Source organism: Diorhabda sublineata, chromosome 10 (assembly GCF_026230105.1).
Source record: "Diorhabda sublineata isolate icDioSubl1.1 chromosome 10, icDioSubl1.1, whole genome shotgun sequence".
In the NCBI taxonomy this organism is placed as follows: domain Eukaryota; kingdom Metazoa; phylum Arthropoda; class Insecta; order Coleoptera; family Chrysomelidae; genus Diorhabda; species Diorhabda sublineata.
The window spans coordinates 4,290,355-4,305,121 of record NC_079483.1 but is presented as its reverse complement, the minus strand read 5'-3'; the positions used below and the strand labels follow the sequence as shown (position 1 = coordinate 4,305,121).

The 14,767-nt window shown below is 34.1% G+C and overlaps 1 protein-coding gene across 1 annotated transcript in view; it reads left to right on the top strand.

Moving 5' to 3' along the window:
- The first annotated feature begins 98 nt into the window (after positions 1–98).
- Positions 99–14,767, top strand: part of LOC130449285 (uncharacterized) — a 109,411-nt gene continuing 94,742 nt past the window's right edge. The window contains exon 1 of the mRNA XM_056787006.1: positions 99–467. The gene's annotated coding sequence lies outside the window, so the exon portion shown is untranslated. The remainder of the gene's footprint in view (positions 468–14,767) is intronic.

Genomic DNA, 14,767 nt, shown 5'->3' with positions numbered 1-14,767 from the left:
GAATAGAAGTAATAGTTATAGTTGCCCATATTGTAATCACATGCAAATCATAATTTTAAACTGATAGAACACAGTCACGAATAATAAATATTATTATAGTTGCAAGAAAATATTTATAACTATATGAAATTATTATTGCACTTTTTGTTTCTTGACCTAGTGTTAAGTGTATACCTATGCAATCCTATTCAGTGAACGGCGTTCTGTGGAAAGTGGTGGGAGTTTAAGAGGAATCTCGTATTTCTCTTCCAATCTACTCTTCGTATTTTGTATTATTAAAGTTGTGTTTGTTAGTGGACACAGAAACACTTATCTGTCGGTGGCTTTTTATCTTTTACTAACATTTTTTTCGGTGTTTCAAAAAGTTTTGATTTCGTTTAAGTGTTTAGTGTTATACGTTATTCATAATTACTTATAGTTTAGTGAACTTACTGAGTACTTTCTAGGAATTAGCAGTTAACAGAAGGGTAAGTTTGTTTTTGTCCATATTATTTTCTTTGTAAGTTTCAGTACTTTTTAGATTTTTAAAAACGCATATATTATCGAGAACTTATGTTGAAATTATTTATGTATTTAGGCTATTGTTTGTTTAACAAGATATTTTATCGTAGGTTTTTACAACATCGTACAATGGACAATAAATATTTTCAATTTTTAAATGCCAAACAATTTAATAATCTAATTTTTAATACAATTTAAACATGTAAATTCAAATGTTACCAACATTTAAGTTTGGAAATTAAAAATTTTTCGATAGTAAGACCTATTTTCATTACATGAAAATATGTCTTGTTGTGTTAACCTTAAAAATGATGTGTGTCACTTGGTTTTCACCGATTGGGCATGGTCAAGGTATAAACAATAACATTTCAGTCGTGTCAGAATACAACGAAATGTTTATAATAGAAATATAACAAATAAAATTCCCTGATTTAATATTACGACATAAAAAGTGTGTAAACGTGATTTTAAGGCCGAGAAAACAAGGCTAGTCGTTTATTTGACATTTTACGAAGAGAAATTAAAAAAAATGTACACATGTTTTATGTATGAATAGAATTGCAATAAAACGTACCCATATGAAAAAAAATTTATTTATCCTTTTGTTAATTTGAAAAGTATATAATGTCCCATAAAAGTGTTTTACTGAACTTTAAGCAATCCCTTGTCACCGATATAAATTCACTTTTAATTCATAATATTTATTTACTAAAGGACACAAAATAAGCAAAAAAGACAAAAAAAAATATTTTCTAAAAAAACATTGTGGAAAACCGTAACTTATAAAGTCTGTTTACGACGTGGAATAGCCTTAATCAATCAATATTGTTTGATCTTCATGAATATTGCTTTGTTCTTGAAAAACAATGAACAACTTAGTTTAGGTGGCTGTTGAAGAAATACTAACTTGTATTACGAGGGTTGCTACTTAAATTTTGAAATAAAGAAAAACAAATATTTATCATTGGATGAAAATATTCTGCGTACGTTTGAATCAATTGTAGAAGCATTTTTTCCATTCTGATTGAGGTACCTCAAAACATTCTATTCAAAAGCATCAACCGATTGTTTAGGTGTACAAAAACGTTAACCTCGCAATTTATATTTGATCTGCGGGAATAAAAAGAAATCATTGAGTACCAAACAAGGACTGTTCAAAATCGTTTTCTTTTTAAACTGATGTATGGTGCAGAATGATTAATCTTTTGCTATTGATCTCTCCCATTGGCAAAAAAATGCTAATGTACCATTTAGAAATGGACCGTTCTACGTTGCTGTAGTGATCGGTGGCGACATGTCCAGTTATTCCGAAAAAATAGGCGACCATTTGCTTCAAAGTACTTCGCGTGCGAAGATTGAGTCATCCCATTCGATTTTTGTTTAGTTATTTATTGAATGTATGGAAATGGAACTAATGATCAAATGTGCCTCAATCTCACGGTGATATACATTACTATCTTTCAATATCAGTTTACGCAGAGCATTCATGTTTTCTGGCACAACAGCCGATTTTGGACGACCTTTCAGCGAAACATGTTGGTGGTGCTTCATTACAACTCGAAACGAGTTGTTCGGCACTCTGCTGTTGGTTTAATCCATCTCGAAAGGCATCGTACGAAAATGTTCGCGATTTGATTCCATTTTTTGACCAAGATGAATGCTTAAAGTATCTGTAAACAACTCAAATAGCATTCGTATGCCAACACGTTCTGAGTATGTTTACTTTAAAAATTATACTTCATTATAACCCACCTGTGCTGGATAGGATCCAAGTCGCGTGTATTTTTGAGACTTCTTGTCATTAGATCAGATGCAATTAGTCATCTTCTTATCACAACTTTTTCTATACGATCTCTAAGCAGTTCCTGACGATAAAGTATAGAGACTAATTATATATCACAAGTTCATATTTCCCATTTTAAAATTCGAATGGGTATTTTTCATAGTCAAGTTGAATTTTTGACTTTTCTTCTTCTTTTTTCTTAAGACTTGAGCCTTGTTTCTTTTACTATTCAGCCTCTAAAGAAGTAGAGTCCAGCTTTCGTACCATCTGTTGTGAGATCGGAGGTTTTTCATCTTCTGCCCATTAAGCCCATCGATCTTCCATCATTTGGTCAACGTGGTCTCTCCAATATCGTCGTCTTGATCTCGTGTATCGTAATATATATTATTGAATTATCAGATTTTCTCTTATAGTTTTGCTTTTTATTTGAACTCTTGGGCTTACTCCAGTCTCCATCATGTTCACCATTTTTCCTTCTTCTCCTTATTGGAAACTCTAACTTCAAACAGTTTCATCGTCTATTATATAGAGGTAAATAGCACAACCGTTTAGCTGTACTTTTCCAATTATCGACTCTTTGGAGTCTTTATTCATCTTTTCTTATTTATCTTAAAAATCTCATTCGACTTCAAGTGACAATTTTCTACCATATTTTCCAAACCTGTTTCATTTGTCCATCAATTTTTCCTGATTCTTGTAAGTAGGGATTGCAATCCAGTAAAGTGGGGTGCAGTTTAGGCCCTGCGGGATCCCGTAATATCTTGCGGATGAAAAATGCGAATCCGTAAGCATCGGTGGAAATTTATTCAAATTGTCGTTTTTAATCTATTCAGGAACGCGTTTTACGAGCTGGAACATAGCATCTGAGATAAAATTTTCGGATGAAGCATGGTACAAAATCAAAAATGTTGTTGACCATAACCTACAGCTCTTTAAATTGGGCGTTGAAATACTTTGCAGAAGAGAGTCTATCCTATTAATGAATACACAACATTTCGATTTATTTTGGAGAAATTCGAAAAGCAAGATATAGTTTTAAGTAAAGAACTTTCCGTGGCGCTACGTGCAAGAGTGAAAGAAATACACAAAGAAGAAGAAGACGGGAAAACGCCCAATCCTACATTTGTAATGCCAAGGAAGAATAAGTTACTGCAAGAAATGAATGACATTTTATTCAGCGTCATTAAAGACGACGATGAGAACATAGAACTTGTAGATGACGTAGACGTAGATGCAGATACAGATAATAGCCAACAATCTCTGGAAAATGATTTAACTTTACAAGAGGAATTAGAAATGCACCCAACACAAGACTAAGAAGATTACACTAAACAGACAGAAACTACAAAAGAGAAAAACATTGATAAAATAGTAAAGAAAGAAATGACAGGATTTGAAACCGATTGCATGACTATTTATTAACTATCAAGCCAACAAGTTTAGATGCAGAAAAAGCCTTTTCAGACACTGGCTACATATGTAGTTCTAAGAAGTAGGTTGAAGGTAAAACCTTTGATGCCGTTTGTTTTTTTATTTGATTATTTCGTAGTAGAAGAGAAATTGGTAGACTATTATTAGTAAACTAAATCCATATGATACTTTTTGTGAATATAAAAGACTGTTTATAACTACAGGGTATCATAGCGACCCAACTACTTCAGCTGGAAAAAAATACATTATACTTATTTTTATATGTATTTTTTGGTATGAATTGAAAGATAAGAAACATAATTTTACTTTTAAAACACGACATTGTTTAAATGACTACCGTCACGTTAACGGCACTCCTCAAACCGTTTGCGTACATTTCAAAAACTTTTTGGAGAAATGGTCGAAGAGTACTTCTCATCTTTTCTTCAATATTGTTCTTAAATCTGTCAAATTTCGTGGATTATTCTCGTAGACCACGTTCTTAAGATAACCTTACAAGAAAAAATCAGGTGGGGTCAAGTCAGGGCTTCGAGGTGGCCATTCAATATCACATCTTCGTGAAATTACCTTTTCTGGGAACAACTCGCGCAATGCAGCTAAAGGGTTGTTAGTGGCGTGCGATGTGGCTCTACCTTGCTGGAACCAAGTGAGCCGCTTATAATGCTCACATTGTTGCAATTAAGGCCCGAAAAAAAATGCGACGTAGGATGTAGAAGTTACAGTCACTGCATATACTCTGTTATCTTCATAAAAGTAGGACCCAATAAAGCAGTTCGCCGACGTAGCGATCCACAGGGTGACTATTGGCCTATGCAACGGGCGTTTATGTAAGGTCAGTCTTTTCTTTCCAAAAACGACAATTTTGACGATTTACGTATCCATCCAAATGAAAATGTGCCTCATCAGTGAATAACATGTTGTTGAAATTGTTAAATCTCTCTAACATTGCATTCACAAAATTCAATCTTATAACGTAATCATTTTCATGTAGAGCTTGCACAATCTGAATTTAATAGGCTTTTATGTATAAATCATATCGCATTATGCGGAGAATTGTCGCTCTTGATAATCCCAGTTGAAACTCACGCTGAGCAGAGGCTGTCGGCTTACAGAATCTGCTACCGACTAAATGTTTCCAGGCGTCCTTGCTGTCCTTGAGCGGCAGTGATGATTTTCGTCAATAGTGTTTCCAGTAGTATTGAACGCCTGGATTCCAACTAAAATTGTTGCATTGCTCGGAGCTTGCGCATTGTTGCGCAGTCAATAATGTAACCGATAGAACCGTCGAACTCGTGATCGATTGTTCTCGAAATATGCGCGCACCCAAAACGAGCGTTGTTCTCCCGTGTAGGGCATGATGGCAACTAAAAATTTAAGGAAGGTGCTAGTAAATAACAACACCCTGCATTATTATTACTTCAGATAAAGATTAGAATTGATATTTTTAGTTAACTAATATAGTACCTAAGGTTCTACCGAATATTGATATTGTTTATTGACCACCCAATAATTACACTGGTAGACAAAAAAAATTTGTAGACAGAAACACAAGAATGAATAGCATATGTATTTTTTTAAATCCTATATATATTGATAATATTTATAGTTCACATCTATTAAGAACAAAAAAAAATCACTTTAAATATCAATTAGCTCAACTTTTTCCTTTTATGAGGGGTTGCACTTTCTCTTTTTAAAAACCAACAGTAATCACCCATCATCGCCGAATCCCATCGTCCTTAATACCAAATTTCCATTGTTCTAATATTTTGGTGGTCACTTACAGCTCCCAAATTTTCGGGAAAACGTCAGATGGGAATAGAGGAAATGAATTTTCAATGTGGCTCGAGCACCAAGGGTTTTGTAGTCGTCTAAAAGTTCATCAACCAACTGTTGGTAGTTTGGATCCATATTGTTGTCCAAAAATCCCCTCACTATACTAACAAATGCCTTCCATGCTCTAAGTTCCTGTCTGGTGAGCTTTTTTGCAAAATTCTGGGGAAAGACCCCTCTAAGGTATTCGAATCCATCACCCTCTTTATCAATAGCCTTTATAAAGTTTTTCATCAATCCTAGTTTAATGTGAAAGGGGGACAAAAGGACATTTTTGGGATCTACAAGAGGTATAACTCACTTCTTGTTTGCCAATTTTTTTTACATGATCTACTGGCCGACTGTCCCATAAACAAAGAAAACAGTAATGTTTCGTAAACCCTCCCTGAAGTCATACTAAAATTCCAATCACCTTCAGGTCCCCACATACCTGCCATTTGTACTTGTTGTAGTTAATTTCTTTCATCTTCACAGAATGGGCAACTGGTATAGACGGTTTTAAATTTCCATTGTGTAATAACAATGCTTTTAAATTGTATTTAGACGAGTCAATAAATAGGCGCACTCACTGGGATTATGCTCAATATCAAGTTCCTTCATTAGACCATCAATATCCATACATGCACACAACGAATTTTCTATACTGTATAATGCAGAAAATGTAGCATTTTGTTTTCTAAAGGCTACAACTAACACAGCACGCTTATTTTGGTCTCCAATTAAAGTACCAAAATATTTACAATAAGCTTTTTTCACATTTTTGGAAAATGGCCTACCTACTAATATAAACAGGGATAATTAAGCTATTGAAAAGTGGTACGTGTTAGGGCTTAATAAATATGTTTTCTATTATTTTGAATTTCATAAAAAAGCTATAAACTACGCCGGATCCCGCAGGATCCCGCTGTTACGAAGTCAATCCAGCGAAAATTCCGCGGGATTGCAATTCCTACTTGTAAGCTACTAGATTATACCTATTATATTTTCTTTATTGTTTTTATTGTTTCAATAAAAAGTATCTGACACCTGTTCACCCACAAAACATGATATAAACGGTACCCAATTATGTATAAATATCAAATAAAACTACCTGGCCTAGTAAGTCTTACAAAACTTTTTTTATGCACATTAATGTTGAAAACAGGTAGAATGCAAAAAGAGAATGTATGTATCTAATACTAAGAGGTGCGGCGTGGCGGATAACTATTATTTTTATGGAAGAAATTAATATTATTCCTAATTAATTGATTACTTGCAATATGGAATTGAAGGTAGTCTACTATTATTGAGTAACTATATTGAAATATTAATTAAAATAATATAAGTCAATACATTTATTAAAATGAAATAAAATAAGATTTATCGACAGGTTTTTTCTTATATATTGGATTGAATATAAGGGTGTGGGGACAAAAATCCGTACAAAGTGTTTGTTTTGATTTTACGAGGTCTGGCTATTAAATAACGAGACTGCGCGCCTAGAGGGCGCCCTAGACGAGTGTGGTAAAAAACCAGTAGTGCGTTGGGTATCCAGATATCTCGTCTATGCATGTCTCAAAACACGTATCAATCTCAAATTTTTCGTTAAATTGAAAAAAACTCCGACGGGTAGTTCGTGTAATCAATTGACCAATGCGTCTCAGCATCCCGCGATCAAGTTATCGATAACATGGTCAGCCATATCGTCTAACTCTTCTTGAACGGTAGCAGTCAAGTCTTGAAGGATTTTCTCGATTGGATATTGCTCTGTCAATATAATTCCACACATTTTCAATGGGATTAATGTCTGGTGAATGTGCTGGCCAATTCATTCTTTGGATATCTTCTTCCTCTAGGATGTTCTGTATCATTTCCGTGCGATGTGGTCTGGCATTATCATCTTTATATCTGAACCTTGCTCTATATTCATTGCGCAAGAGCTGAAATATCGGTATTCATAATGTTTTCAGCGTATATAGTACCTGGTATTGTTTGCTCAATGTCAAAAAGTGGTGTACGATGACAGTACATTATGCCCCCCCCCAAAACATCACAGATTCGCCAGGATAGGGAACACCATTTCTGGTAAAATTGAGTCGTTTCTGTCTACCTGGTTCTCTATAGACTACAGAATTTCCAGGTCAAATAAATGCAATAAATGCTGAAGAACGCCCACGTCACACAAGATAACATAATACTTTCAAGGTTGAACCTTTTGTGCATTTTGAAATGCACTTCTAAATTTACTTCCTTGTCTTTGTGACAATAATTATTCGTCGTTTCATTCCTCATCAAAAATAAAAATTTACACGTCGTCATTAACGACTTCCAAATTTTTAGCGGGCGAAAACTCGTCACTGAGACTTCTAAGTTTTGATTTTTGTTCCATTTTTTGTTTCTCAGAATATTTGGTTGCCGATTTTCTTTACTTTTGAACTACATTTTGTTCCTTCAGAACGTTGCTTACACATTTCTTATCGATATTGAATTTTATGTCCAATTTTCGAAAACTGACTCCCAGTTTTCCATGAGCCGCTTAAACCAAAGCTTTTTTGACATATTTTTGCTTTTATGCTTTATTCTGACTTTGTTTCAATCGAAATACCTGTGTTAACACGCCGAAAGACATCTCAAATTGTTTGTCTGGCTATTCCCATTCTTATACTCTACGTCGTTCGTTTTATTTTAAATTTTCTTTGCAACTACCTAAACTTATAAACGAAACGTAATGTTTATACTTGGGACATTTGACATCTACCAAATTACTAGAAACAATAAATAACATTCTGAGTCAATGCCAACTTTATTTGCTAAACTGGCTAAAGATGTACGGATTTTTCATCCTTACATCCTTATTCCACAGCCGTAATTTCATGAGATCCTGTCTCTTTATAAAAGTCTACCAAATATGCTTCTTAATGGTGTTGTGCTCCTCTAGATGTTTATCCTGCATCCTCTGCATCCCAAAAAACCTTCACCATGAACTTGCCTGCAGATGGAACGGTCTTTTTCCTTTTTTGGAGCCAGTTCTTCTTTTACAGTCTATTATTTTGATTCTTTGCCGAACACTCGATGGGAACATCTTCAGGATGCAGTTTTTGTTCCATTGCGAGCCAACACAGCACCCATCTTGCGCACAGCTTTTACATGTCTGAATTTTCAGTTAATATGCGATGTACCGCATTTCTTAAAATTCCTACTATGACTGCTATCTCGCGCATATTCAGTCGACGATCATCCAGTACCGCTTTGTGGATTTTCTTCAATCATTCTGGACTCGTCATCTCATTTGGTCGACCACTGCGATGCTGGTCCTTGCAGGTTATCGGTTTCGTTTAAACTTTGCCACCCAATATTTTACTTTTGAAAACGTAGGAACAGTCTTGACCAGAGTAAAATCTAGTTCAGTTTTTATATTGGTTAGGATAAGGCTTTTCAAATAAAAGTATTATATCAAATTTGAAACATATGATGCATAGATTGTGTACTTTCTAATACAATAATATTTTTCAAGCAACTACAGCCATCTCTAGGTCAAACCAAGTACTATCAGGGACGATTTTCGTAAATCTATCAATGTAAAATATAAGAAAATTCTAATTTTATTTGTTTGTATAACTTGAGTAGTTTTTGTCAAGCATGACAAATATCTAGGGTCTCATAAAGACCTGCCGCCGGTAGCGTCGCAGTGGATAGGTAAGGCTGCCGCTGAAGCCTTGTAAATATATCTAATCAATCGAATAATTTTTTAAAATTGTATCTAATATACAGACTAATCTAAATGACATCCGGTATCAATTTATATTAATTCAAAAGAGTTCTATATATAGAACCGTTCATTCACCTAAAAATCAAGATTTAGGGCTCGAGATAAATCGACAACAACGAAAGCTAATTTTCGGAACTAGTCTGTGTATTTATTTTAAGAATTTTATTATTCTAAGGGTGAAATAGATGTCAAAGAAACGCTTATTCTGAAACATAAAAGTATTCGAGCGTAAGAACCGTTGCAACTATACGAAATTGAGTAATAAAATTATCGTTTCAAAACATTTCGTTAGAAGTATTTAAATTTTCACGCCTTTTTGATTTCGCAAGAATAAATTAGAGAAACGTAGTGAATAATGAAGACAGAAATAATATAAAACTGAACAGGTGAAACCGTTACGCAGGGTTTACACGGTCCGGACGAACACCAGGTTTTGCCCGGATTCGGGAAAATTAGTCTTACATTGAGAGGTAAGGCCACATTACGTTTATACGGTCATTGTACTAAATTGAAGTGAAAACACGACCCTGAAAATAGCCTAGAATATGGCTTGATTGTTTCTAAATTGAGATCAATACACTTTTTTTCCATTCCGAATCCAAAACATGTGATTTGATCGCATCTTTTAGTTTTCCCGGACTGTCCTGATGAAATCGTTCACCTTGCTCGTCACTTTTATCACGTATTTTTAAAGACATGTTGCATCCCAAAGCTTCGTATGATTAAGTCTTTGTAATTTCCCACTTTATGGTTTTCTAGTAAAATTTTGAAAACAATCATAAAACATTTCCAAGCAACTTTTACCGGATCATTCAGCTTTCCTTGAAAGTTTGTTTCCTTTGTTAATTTTTATTCCCTCTTCAATTTTTTCCTCGCTGAGTTTGGGAAATTTCTCTTCCAAGTATAAGAATCTACTGCCATCTTTAGGCAAAGCTTTAATAAAATGTTTTTGGCCGAGCTTTATATGTCTTCTTATTCATTTGTAAGATCTCATGATCTGTTAGTTTTACAGGTTCCTCTGTATCAGTTTCTGGAAGGTGTCAGGTGTCCATCTATCTCTTAGGTGGTCGTTCGGGTTTTCTTTTCCCTATTGGTTTTCCTTCAAGTACGATGCGTGGCAGTCTACTTTCTTCCATTTTTCTCACGTGAGCGTACCAGTATCTTTTTCTTTGTCTCTTTAGCTTTATATGTAACAGTGGTAAAAGTATGTCGTCGGGGTTCACTACAGGATCATATTTAACATTCTTCTGAGCTGGAGTGATTTCCGCTTGGGCCATACTTTTTGCTGTAGTGACTTTTTCTGTCTGTTCTGTCCCATTAGCCCTGCTGTTTAGTCCGAGTAAATATCTTAACAGCTCTCTTTTGTACTTGAAGTTCTCTGCCATTAACCCAAAATGTAAAACTGATAAAAGAATCTGAGGCAGCTTTTCAAAAAGTCACATGCAAAGCGGAAGACATGAGTTTTCAAAAATGTGATTTAAAAGAATAGTAGATTTCAATTGCTTAGCCAAGTACCTGATATTTTGGGGAGGATATTTACTGAATCCCTTGATTTGGATCCCTCATGCAATCATAAAAGTCCCCTATTTTATAACTAATTTGCTTTTAATAATAAACGCATATTTAGTTTAGTACCAATCGCTGTACACTAGTTGCCTCACGCAATCAAGCGGACCTGTAAAGGCCTACAGTAGTAGTCCATTTTCTTATCTACAGCCTTAGGTTAGGTAAGGTCATAAAATTTCATACAATTACTTTAAGTTGGTAATATGTATTTAAGATGTGCTCCAGGTAAGAAAATGGTTAACCAGAATTCAATATTTAGATATTAAGTACCTCATTTTTTGGAAGGTCTTCGGAACTCAATTCATATACGACCCTTACAGTAACACGAATTAAAATTTGAACGCGGGACGTAACTCGTATGCAACCGTACCAGTGTAAAAAAAAATTAAAATGCTAAATTTTTGAAAACGTGGGGTACTACTCCCCAATTTGTATACATCTCATTAGCCAGTTGTTGTAAAGCTTGGGAAGGCTGTAGGAATCGGTTGAACTGCCGGGAAAAAATGGCATAACTATCGCTATCATTGTTTCACTAATTGAAACTACTAAGTACCTTATAGTTTATACCTCCCAGACACAACTTGAGCCGCCTCCAAGGTGGCTGAGGCCATTACATGTTCTTCATATCATTGTCTTAATGCCGTTATTTGCCAACAGATGTATACATCTGTATTGGAGGAAGACCCATTGTTTAATTTTAGGTGGTCATTTCAAAAGTCATGAAACTTTCCACAATAAATCTTCTATTCCTACTGAAAATGAAATTGGCACCTTTTGCAGCCCTCTGTGGCCAGGGTAGATTATCTTAACATTTCTAGAAGGGTATGAATTACCACTTATTTCAGTTGAAGAGATTTTTTTGTACCTTGGACATAACTAGTCTATAGGTTTTTGTCAAGAATACTATGGAAAATATTGATATATTTTAAAGCATACACTTTTAGGTATTCTTTTCTTCTAGGAGATACAATCTTTAGAAGGTCCATTGGTCTTATATGTACCTGGAACGCAGTTTTCTCTATTCTTTTATTTACATTTTGCAGGTGCCAGCACAGGTACGAGGATATATTGAAAAATTCTTAGCCTACTGTAGAACCAAACAATATTTCAATGTAAAAATATTTTATTACTCAACATATTCTCCTCTTAATTGGATACAATTATTACAGCGAACCTGCCACGTCTCTAGACCTTTAAAAAAATGTTTCTTCTTGCTTTGCAAACCAGACCTCCACAGCTTTTATTACCTCTTTGTTGGAAGAAGATTTACGACCCTTTAAACTTTTTTTCAGTTGAAGAAAGAGATAGTAGTCGGACGTAGCCAAATCTGGTGAATAAGGGGGATGTTCTAGTAATTCAAACCCTAAATCACGAATTTTTTGCTTGGCAATAGTAATCTCCAGTTATTGTTCTACCCTTATTCAAAAAATCAATCATAATTACTCCATGGCAATCCCAAAGAACTTTTATAGCAGATTTATGGACACGAAACTCCTTAGGTCTTGGAGAACCAGATTGTCGCCATTCCATCGATTGTTGCTTTGTTTCTGGATCGTAGAAATGTACCCAAGTCTCATCCACAGTAACAATTCGGTTTAAGAAGCCTACATCGTTTTCAAATCGATCTCAGATCGAACGCGATGCTTCTACCCTTGCACGCTTTTGGTCAAAATTCAAACATTTGGGAATCAATTTTGCAGCAATTTTTCTCATGTCCAAATAGATGGGAACTATATGATGAATGCATTCGTATGATATATTCAGTGCCTCTGATATCCGTTTTAGCCCAATTCGACGATCTGATACAATCATGTCATGAACTGCATCGATAATTTCCGGGACTGACACAGAAACTGGCCTTTCCGATCGGTCATCATCTTTAATGGAAAATTTACCTCTTTTGAAGCTTGCAGTCCAATTTTTCACGATGGCATACTAAGGACATTGATCACCAAGGGTATTAATCATATCTTCGTAAATCTGCTTACCTCTTAACCCTTTTAAATACAGGTAGATATCAATACATCCTCGTATTTCTAATCATCGTAAAGGCATACATTTTACAAATAAAATGCATTATTACTAACAATAACAACATAAAAAAACTTATTCAAAATCATTTACTGAAAATTTGTGTACATTCAGGTACCCACCGCAATTCTTCTAGATATATTTTTATAGAGCGTCTTTTTGCTATGTAATGACGTGCATTCTGTCAGTTCGACTAGGAATTACCTTTCCAGTAGCTTGCTTTAGAAGCTATTGTTATAACAACATACAAAAATAAAATTTTTTGTTCGTGCAAGTACCCACCGCAATTCTTTTAAAAAAAATTTTGAATGCAAAATTTAGAAAAACACTAAATATTCATTTCGATTGTTGGGCAGTATATGTATGTATATATATATATATATATATATATATATATTTTTTTTTGTATTCAATGTTGAGTCTATAAACAGGTTCCAATGTGAAAGTTTTAACGATATGAAACGTAGAGAAGAGCCCCGAGGGCTGAGGTAGATTTTGAAACGTCCATTCTGAAGTCCTTGACCTTTATGATTTTAAGGAGCAAGCGACACACTTCATTGAAGCGCATAAGCGAAGATGTTATTAATCATCCGAGATATGTGAATAACTAGAATAGATTATTCCTGTTTGGTATCCTTCTAAAGTATGCCTCGCTAGTTTTGAACCAAAATATTTAACGTTATTTTTTTTTAATAAGAAAAAACTTTTTTTGCCTCTATTCATGGTTTATAGTAAGTAACAAAATAAATAATTTAAACTAAATGGAGGGACTCGTGCTACTAAACTAGGCGTATATCTTTCATTAGGTCTTGGACGACTTTTACATAGGGGGTGATTGATTAGTGTGATAAAGTTCAGTGCCTTCTTTGTCTTTTGAAATTTCAATTTGAAAATTTGAGGGATTACAGCCATCATTAGTCTTTATTGCCTTCCCTATTACAATAATATAGGGTTGTGATATGTTCTATGAGGTATTTAAGAAGTTATAACCAATTTTCTATAAAAATAGTAACAAGATGAATACCCTGTACAATGTGAGAGAAATTCAAACATGAAGACGCGTTGCCGCCAGAGTATTCGGATAGTAGTAAAATTCTAGAAAATTATTAATTTTATTAATATTCGTAGAATCTGATACAGGGTGAATCAATTATACATCATACGATATTTTCTCGTTTTTTTTTCAAATGAATCACCCTGTATTTTATGTGAGTATCGAATAGTACTACCATCATACTTCAGCGCCCACTTGGAATATTTATTATAGTTTTTTTTTGTTTTTATTTAATAAGTTGTAGGCTAACCAACTAAATGTTTATACATTTCAATTTTTTCCTTATCTAAGTAACTCGATGTTCGATAATATGCAGTTCAATTAGAAATTTTTGTTTTAATACCTCTTGTAAATATTTTCAATAAATAATAACAATTTATGATCATTTTCTTCAGAATGTTTCTTTATGGTGAACGGTTTGCTTGACATGTACAACGATCTAAAAATCTACATATCTCCTAAACCATGAATTTTATGGAGATAAACAAATATTACCTTTTTGTTAAGAAATCGATTGAAAAATTCATTTTTGATATCTTTAGATTGTACAGGTTGTCCCTGTAGAATTTACGGATGGTTAACGATTGGGCATGAGCCGCCTCTGGCCTTCAGATAGTAATGTAGATTTATTTATTCCATCAAACACACAATATGGACATAAAGACTTAATCATTCATTACAAAATAATAATGTTCTAATGTACGAGTATAATTTACGAAATATAAGATCTGATTTCGAAGCCTATAACTTAGAAACGAAAGTTCGTGCGAGAAATTTTTTTATGTCACAGCATTATTTCTACGTCACTCCCGAATTTTTT